Consider the following 9,227-nt stretch of genomic DNA (forward strand, 5'->3'; position numbering starts at 1 on the left):
GGTCCCACTTATGAGTGAGAACATGTGGTATTCAGTTCTTTGTTTCTGTGATAGATCACTAAGTATGATGGTCTCCACCTCCATCCAATTTGCCTCAAAGTTCATGATTTTGTTCTTCTTTATGGCTATGTAATATTCCATTGTGTATATGTACCACATTTTCTTTATCCAGTCTACTTTTGATGAACATTAGGGTTGGTCTTTGTTTTTGCTATTGTGAATTGTGTGGCAATAAATGTGTGTGCAGGTGTCCTTTTTGTAGAACAACTGATGTTTCTCTGGGTATATTCCCAGGAGAGGGATTGCTGGATCATGTGGAAAGACAATTTTTAGTTCTTTTAGAAATAGCCACACTGCTCTCTATAGAGGTTGAACTAGCCTGCACTTTCACCAACAGTGTCGAAGCGTTCCCCTTTCTCTGCAACTACACCAGCATCTGTTGTTTTTTGATTTATTATTGATGGTCATCTCATTGCAGTTTTGATTTGCATTTCTCCAGTGCTTAGTGAGGCTGAACATTTTTTATGTATCTGTTAGTTGCTTGCATGTCTTCTTTTGAAAAGTGTATATTCATGTCCTTTGCCCACTTTTTAATGGGGTTGTTTGTTTCTTCTTTTCACTTTGTTTGAGTTCCTTGTAGATCTTGAATGTTAGGCCTTTGTCAGATACATCATTTGCAAATTTTTCCCCCCATTCTGTGGGTTGTCGCTTGATGGTTTCTTTTGCTGTGCAAAAGTTTTTCAGTTTGATGAGGTCCCGCTTGTCTAAGCTTTTATGGCATTCACTTTAGGGACTTGGTCAATAATTTGTTGCCTACTCTGATGTGCATAAGCGTGTTTCCTAAGTTTTCTTCCAGGATTATTATAGTTTGAAATTTTATGTTTAGGTCTTTGATCCATTTTGAGTTGATTTTTGTATATGGTGATAGGTAGGGGTCCAGTTTCATTCTTCTGCATGTGGTCAGCCAGTTTTTCCAGCACTATTTGCTAAATATGCTAAATACTGAGTTTTTGCTTCCAGAATCTCTGTCTTGTGTCAGTTGGTCTATGTGCCTATTCTTGTATCAATACCAGGCTGTTTGGGTTACTATAGCCTTGTAGTAAAGTTTAGAGTATGGAAGCGTGATACCTCCTGCTTTGTTCCTTTTGCTAAGGATTGTTTTATCTATTTGTGCTCTTTTTTTGTTTCCATATGAATTTCTGTATTGGTGTTTCCAGATATGAGAAAAATAGTGTTGGTAATTTTATGGGTATTGCATTGAATCTGTAGATTGTTTTGGGTAGGTTGGACTTCTTGACAATATTGATTCTTCTAATCCATGAGCATGGAACGTTTTTCCATTTGTTTGTGTCATCCTTGATTTCTTTGAGCAGCATTTTGTAATTCTTATTGTAAAGATCTTTCACTTCTCTGGTTAGGTAGATGCCAAGGTATTTCATTTTTGTGTGTGGCTATTGTGAATGGGATTGTGCTTATTATTTGGTTCTCTGCCTGCTTGTTGCTTGTTTATAGAAATGCAACTGTCTTTTGCATATTGATTTTGTACCCCGAGACTTTACCAAAGTTCATTATCAGTACAAGGAGGCTTTTGACAGATTCCCTAGGGGTTTTTCCCAGTACTATGTTGATCAGGAAGGGTGAAAGTGGACATCCTTGTCTTGTTCTTGTGCTTAGGAGGACTGCTTCCAACTTCTCCCCATGGAGAAAAATGTTGGCTGTGGGTTTGTCATAAATGGTTCTTACTGCTTTGGGGAATGTTCCTTTTGTGCCTAAGTGCTCAAGGGTTTTTATCAAGAAGGAATGCTGGATTGTGTTGAATGCTTTCTCTGCATCTAATGATATAATTATGTGCTTCTTGGTTTTACATCTGAATTACATTTATGGTCTTGTGAATGTTGAACCAGCCCTGCATTCCAGGAATGAAGCCCACCTGGTCATGGTGGATGATCCTTAAAATGTTTTGTTGGATCCAATCTTTTAGAATTTTGTTTAAAATTTTTGCGTCTATGTTCATCAAGGAGATGGGCCTTTAATTTCATTTCCTTGTTGGGTCTTTGCCTTGGGTATGAGTATGATGTTAGCTTCATAAAATAAGTTGGGACTGTGTGGAGTACTTTCAGTAAGATTGGTGTCAGCTTCTCTCTGTATGACTTAAAGAATTCAGTTGTGAAGTCATCTGGACCAGGGCTTTTTTTGTTGAGGAGATTTCCTGGATTGTTACTGGTGTGTTTAGAGTTTCAATTTGTTTCAATCTTGGAAGGTTGTGTGATGTCAGAAAGGCCTCCATTTCCTTTAGGTTTTCTAGTTTATTTGCATACAGGTTTTTATAGTAATCTCTGATAATCTTTTGAATTTCTTCAGGGTCAGTTGTGACTTCGCCTTTTGAGTTTCTTTTTTGTTGTTGTTGGTGAACAAGAAAATAATTTATTGAGTATGAGTAAAATAAGTTGGAACCAATATTGATAAGCAGACCTCTGTACGGTTTAAAAGCACTTCCACAAAAAGTCTCTCTAATTTCATGCAATATTACTTGTATTACTAAATAGTATTATTATCTTCATTTTATAAATGAGAAAACTGAAATTCTGAAAGGTTACTTGACTTGTCCAAGGTCATGGTGCTCAAGTAAGTATAGCCCAGATCAATATGACTCCAAATACCATTCCACCATATCTTTTTTGAACATATAAAGTAAAAATGGTATGAAAATTTTTTGTTTTTGTTAGTTTTGTTAATTTTTTTGTAATTTTTAAATTTTAAATATGTGGGGTACAATTCAGGGTTAGGTATACAGATGTTCATTATGCAGGTACCCTTGTTGATGAAGTGTGCCTCCCCCTCCCACGGCAGTTTCCCACTACTACCAATCCCTTTCTTGCAGTATTACGATAGTTTTGCCTTTTGAGTTTCTAATTGTTTATTTGGTCTCTCTCTCTCTCTCTTTAAAATCAGTCTTGCCAGAGGACTGTCAACCTTATTTATCCTTTCAAAGAACCAGCTTTTGGCCTTGTTGATCCTTTCTATGATATTTTTGTCTTCTGTGTCCTGCAACTGTGATTCTTTCTTGGTGATCTGGCTTCTTCTGCTGAAGTTAGGATTTAGGTGGTCTTGTCTTTCCAGCTCCTTTAGGTGTGACATTACATTGTCAACTTGCAATCTTTCTGTTTTCTTGATGTGTGCATGCAATGCTATGAATTTTCCTCTTAACACTGTTTTCAAGGCATCCCAGAGATTCTGATAAGATATGTCTTTGTTTTCATTTGTTTCCAGGAGTCTTTTTATTTATGATTTATTTTCATGTTGACCCAGAAGTCATTCAGCAGCATGTTGTTTAGTGTCCATGTCTTTGTATATTTTGGTGGGATCTTGGTAGTGATATTTATTTTAATTGCACTGTGATCTGAGAAGATGCATAGTATTATTTTGATCTTTTGAAATTTGTTCACACTTGATTTAGGTCTGAGAATGTGATCAATCTTGGAGTATGTTCCATGTGCTAATGAGTAAAGTGTTTACTCGGTAGATGTTGGGTAAAGTGTTCTGTAGACGTCTATTAAATCCATTTGAGCATTGAATTGAGGTTCTGGATCTCTTTATTGTCTTTTGTCTCAATGTTCTATCTAAAGCTGTTAGTGGGATATTTAGGTCTCCAACTATGATTGTGTGAAAGTCAGTGTCATCTCTTAGTTTTCTTAGTAGTTGTTTTATAAAACCTGGCATTCCTGTCTTGGGTGCATATATGTTTAGGATGGATATTTCTTGTTAGTGGATTGAGCCTTTACCATTGGTAGTATCTTTCCATGTCATTTTTAACTTTTGATGGCTTGAAGACTTCTTTGTTTGATATTAGAACAGCTACTTCTGCCCTCTTCTGTTTTCTGCTCACCAAGATCATTTTCCAGCCTCACACTTTGAACCTGTGGATGTCCTTTGCAGTTAGGTGAGTTTCCTGGAGGCAGCAGAGTGCTGGCTTATGCTTCTTTATCCAGTTTACCACTCTGTCTTTTCAGTGGCACATTTAGTCCATTCATGTTCAGGTTGATTATTGAAATTTGAGAATTTATCCCTGCCATGGAGCTCTTAGGGGGTTGTTTTGTTTCCTTTTTACTTTTGTATTTATATATGTGTGTATTTTCATTTTTGTGAGTGCTCTGTATACTCTGTTAACTCCATACTTGCCTGTATTTTTGTGATGGATATGATCATTCTTTTAACTTTTTTCCTGTGTTCAACACCTTCTTAAGCATCTCCTGCAGGGCTGGCCTGGAGGCAGCATATTCTTTTTTTTTTTTAGTTGGAGTCTCACTCCGTCACCCAGACTGGAGTGCAGTGGCCGCTCCTGGCCACCTCAGCCTCGACCTGCTGGACTCCAGCGATCCTTCCGCCTCAGCCTTCCAAGTAGCTGGAACTATAGGCGCGCGCTACCATGCCCAGCTGATTTTTGATTTTTATTGTAGAGATGAGGTCTTGCCAAGTTGCCCAGGCGGGTCTCGAACCCGTGGGCTCAGGCAATTCACTCACCTCAGCCTCCCAAGGTGCGGGATTACAGGCTGAGCCACCGAGCCCAGCAAGGCAGCATATTCTTTCAGGGACTGGATGTTTGGGAATGATTTTAGTTTTCCATCACTAATGATGCTTAGCTTGACAGGGTAGGAAATTCTTGGCTGGAATTGCTTATCTTTAAGAATGTTAGAAATTGGACTCCAGTCCCTTCTGGCTGTTTTTGCAGATAAGTCTGGAGCAATTCTGATGGATTTTCACCAGGCGGTAGCTAAGCCTGTCAGATCAACTTTCTGTCTTGCTGTCTTTAGGATTTTTTCTCTCATGCTTATTTTGTGGAGGTGGATTACTACATGTCGTGGGGATGGTCTTCTCTCTGGCTAGATGTGGGAAGATTTCTTGAGTGACTTCTTGGAATATTTGCTCCATGGTGTTTTCCTTTTTCCTTTTTGCTTCAGGGATACCAATCAGGCATAGATTTGGCTTCTTGACATAGTCCCACATCTCTTGGAGGCTTTGCTTTTTTTTAAGCTTTTGTTCTATGTTTTTGACAGATTGGGTTAATTCCATATTTTGGTCTCAAGCTCTGAGAGTCTTTCCTCTGCCTGGTTGACCCTACTACTTATGCTTGTTAGTGTGTTCTTGATTTCCAGGATGAGGTTTTTCATTTCCATTATTTCAGAATGGGCTTTTTTGAAATTGGTCACCTCCACTTTTACTTCCTGTACAACTTCAGTGAGTTTCATTTCTAGTTTCTCTTGGTTCCTGTTCACTTTTGCCAACCATTCTCCAATTTATTTAGCTGTCATCTGGACCAGGTAATTCTGGGGGGGCTTCCTTTGTTTGTGCTCTGCTAGCTACTTTTTTAGGCACTGTCTCCTTAGGGTTCTGAGAGTTGCTTATTTTTGTTGTTGATATTTTCTTATTTGTGACAGGCTACTCTTCACTCTCTCTATTTTCTTTTTTGATTTGAAGCTCTGAAGCTATTCAATTACCCTCTGTTCTAGGGTCCTTACTGTGTGTGGTTCAATATATGTCACTCAGTGAGAGAATGAGGGACATTCACATCTGTTCCTTGCTACACCTTGTGGTAGGATTCTGTCATTGCAGAACTTCTGACCCTCTGCTAAGCCTGTCAGATCAACTTTCAGCTCCTGCTGTTAGTCTCTGTGAGTAAAAAGTGGGGTGTAGGGATGAGTCTCCCATCTGCTAATTGTGGCCTACGGCCCAGATCCCTTCCCACTGAGAGAGCCCTCAGGTATCTGTCATGCCCTTCCCTCCCTGTTTAGGTCCACACTCTGTTCTTAAAATAGAGTGGATTTTCCGCTGCTAGGAGATGGCAGGCACTGTCCTGCCAGGATCAGGGCTTGAGGGGATTCTTCTTGGTTGTGTTGGGGAGATGGCCACCAGCCACTGGCAGTGTGTGGCTGCTGGGCTCTCTCTGCAGGCAGTCCCTCCCAGCCCATGAGTCTCTAGCCTTGTGGAAAGCTGTACTTACAATGGTTCTGCCAGGTTCACTCTGCACGTGGACCCTCCCTGCCTGTGAATCATCAGTCTGGTGGAAAATTGTGCTCATGGTGGCTCTGCCAGGTTCACTCTGCAGGCAGGCCCCCTCTACCACTCCTCTCCCTGCAATAAGTTACCAGTCTGGTAGAAAGCTACACTCACAGTGGCTGCCCCAGCACAAGTCTTTCCCATTTTGCCTGGGCTGTGGTTGCTCAAAGGCCTGTGCCCTGCTGAGGACTCCTCCTGCATGGGACTGATGAAGCATGTCTGTCTGGGAGGGGGTGAACCATCCCAAAACATCTTTGACTGACTCACCCACTTTTGTCTACCTGCAGGGCAGGGCTTCAGTTCTTGTGTGAGCCTGGGACACAGTGGAGGATGGGGCACCCAGATTCCAGCGACCACAATTGTTTTCTGGTCTCTGTGTGTTCAGAGACCTTTGCTGGGTGCAGGGTGTGTCATCTTTCCAGAAATGTTCAAGGTGTTTCTGTTTATCAGTAGTTGGGTCCTTACTCTCTGCCTTGTTTAGTGAGAGCAGTGTCAGTCTCCTGCCCCATGGTAGCCATCTTGGATAAATCCCCTGGGGATTTATTTCTGAAAGCACTTAACCCAAGGTAATATACATTGTAGACACACAATCAGTGTTGATTGAACTTGGCTCTGGAAACCAGAGTGAGCATATTGGGCATGAGTCAACAGAATCCTGTAGTCAAGAGTAAGCTACAACTCTGGGAATTAGGAAGCACATATGTGAGGTCTGACAATTAAGTTCACAAACTCATCCTAGAAAAAATGCTACATACCTCATTGCTGAATATCATTATGATCACCTTCAAAATACTCCCCTTGGGAAGCTATGCACTGATGCCAGTTCCTAGTCCACCTGTCAAAGCAATTTTGGAACTCTTTTTTTGGAATGGCCATCAGAGCTGTCATCATATTATACTTGATGCCTTGAATGTCATCAAAATGTCTTCCTTTCAATATTTCCTTTATCTTTGGGAGCTAGATCATATGAGTAGGAAGGGCATTCCAATATAGTTATTAGTTTACTGGCTAAAAACTTCCTCACAGACAGTGCTGTGTAAGCTGATGCATTAGCATGATGTAAGAGCACCTTTGGGATGATTTTTTGCACACAACTTTCTCCTGCTAAGATTTTCAGCTAGGATTTTCCTGATTGTTTCTCAATTGATATTTATCTGGTCTGCTATGCTTCTCACAGTCAGCTGATGATTTTGACACACAATTCGATGAATTTTTACAATGTTTTTGTCAGTTCTGCTCGTTACTGGCCATTCTAACCTCTCTTCATCAGTGATGCTTTCTCTCCCCCCAGAAAAACATTTTATCTATGTGCACATTGCCATTTTCTTCATGGCATTATTCCCATAAACTTGGATTAACATGTCTGTGATTTCACTTCCACTCTTGCCAAGTTTAACAAGATATTTAATGTTTGTTGCTCTAGTTCAAGTTGCTTGAGTTTAAATCTCAGCTGCATCACTCACTAGCTGTGTGGCCGTCAGCAAAGTACTTACTCCTTGTGCCTCTTACAAGCACTATTGGTAATTGTGCAACTGAACATAGAATGCGATATTTCATGAAGTAGAAGAACTTCCATCATTAGACGTATTCAGTTGGAAAGTAACTAGTGGAGTCTTAGTTTTGGGGAATCACATGTTGAGAAGTTGGAAATGCTAGGTAACCACCAAACTCCTCATAAAACAGGAAGCATAGTGTGATGACTGCTTATGCTCAAATCCTGACACTGCCACTTACTTACTAGCTGTGTGACCCTGGACAAGTCACTTAACTTCTCTGTGCCTCAGATAGACCACTCTTATGTAAGATGGGATAATAACAGTTCCTATCTCATATGGTTGTTACGAAGATGAAAAGACTTAGTGTACAAAGAGTGCTTAGAATGATGCTTTTATTCTACACCTGAGAGTCTCTCTCCAACCTTCTTCCCTTCCTGTTTTTCCTCTCTCCTTCCTTTTCTCCTTCTTTCCTTCCTCTCACTATAAATCCCTTAAAATAGGAGCACAGTGGGTCCTTGTTTCTTCATACCTTCCTTTAGGACCTGACCCTCAAGCTGGCTTATACTGTAGGGGATGACTTTGCATTTTAAGTTGTTTGGGGGTTTACACGTATGTCTGTTGAGAACACATTTCATCAGCAATCTGTCAGCCCAGTAATGAGGGTCTGCTAATGAGGTTCCCGACAGACGCTTTTTATTTACAAAGTTGACAAATGCCACTACTGGGCTGTAAACGAATCATTTCAAAGGCCAGCAGACTCTGTTATAGTCATCAATTGCTACACAGAGGCCCGTTTTTTAGAGGCCTGTGTGTAATTTGGATTTCTGTGAATTGAACCATTTTTTTGATATTCCTGCAATGGAAGGATCTTTTGAATTCCCCAGTCTGGACAACATAGTGAGACCCTGTCTCTACAAAATATTTAAAAAAATAATTAGCTGAGCACCGTGGCATGCACCCATAGTGCTAGCTACTTAGGAAGCTGAGGTGGGAGGATCTCCTGAACTCTGGAGCTTGAGATTACAGTGAGCTATGATGGTGCCCACTGTGCTCTGCACTCTAGCCTGGGTGACAGAGCGAGACCTTGTCTCTAAAAATAAATAAGTAAATAGATAGATAAGGCAAATGAGACTCTGTCTCTAAAAATAAATAAGTAAATAGATAAATAAATAATCCTGTTTTTTTCCCATTCCTGAGCTTATCTGTTTTGTAATGACTAACTATCGCAAATCACTTGTTTTTAGAGACAAGTTTTTACTGTCACCCAGTCTGGAGTGCAGTGGTGTGATCCCAGCTCAGTGTAGCCTAGACCTCCTGGACTTAAGTGACCCTCCCCCCCCAGCCTCCCAAGTAGCTGGGACTACAGGTATATGACACCATGCCTGGCTAATTTTTTTTTATTTTTTGTGTAGATGAGGTCTCATCATACTGTTCAGGCTGATCTCAAAATCCTGGGCTCAAGCGATCCTCCCTTCTCATCCACCCAAAGTGCTAGGATTATAGGCATAAGCCACCATGCCCAACTTTCAAATTACATTTTATTTTATTTTTGAGTTGGCGTCTCATTCCATTGCCCCGGCTGGAGTGCAGTGGCATGCTCACAGCCACCCCAGCGTTGACCTGCTGGGCTCAGGTGATCCTTCCACCTCAGCCTTTCAAGTAGCCAGAACTACAGGC

The 9,227-nt window shown here is 40.8% G+C and overlaps 1 protein-coding gene across 1 annotated transcript in view; it reads left to right on the top strand.

The window, feature by feature from the left end:
* The window catches only part of LOC103263014 (dedicator of cytokinesis protein 2-like), a 298,126-nt gene that overhangs the window by 28,803 nt on the left and 260,096 nt on the right, over positions 1 to 9,227 (top strand). The window lies entirely within an intron of this gene.

Source organism: Carlito syrichta, unplaced genomic scaffold (assembly GCF_000164805.1).
Source record: "Carlito syrichta isolate Samal-C Ts95f unplaced genomic scaffold, Tarsius_syrichta-2.0.1 Scaffold304701, whole genome shotgun sequence".
NCBI classification, from domain to species: domain Eukaryota; kingdom Metazoa; phylum Chordata; class Mammalia; order Primates; family Tarsiidae; genus Carlito; species Carlito syrichta.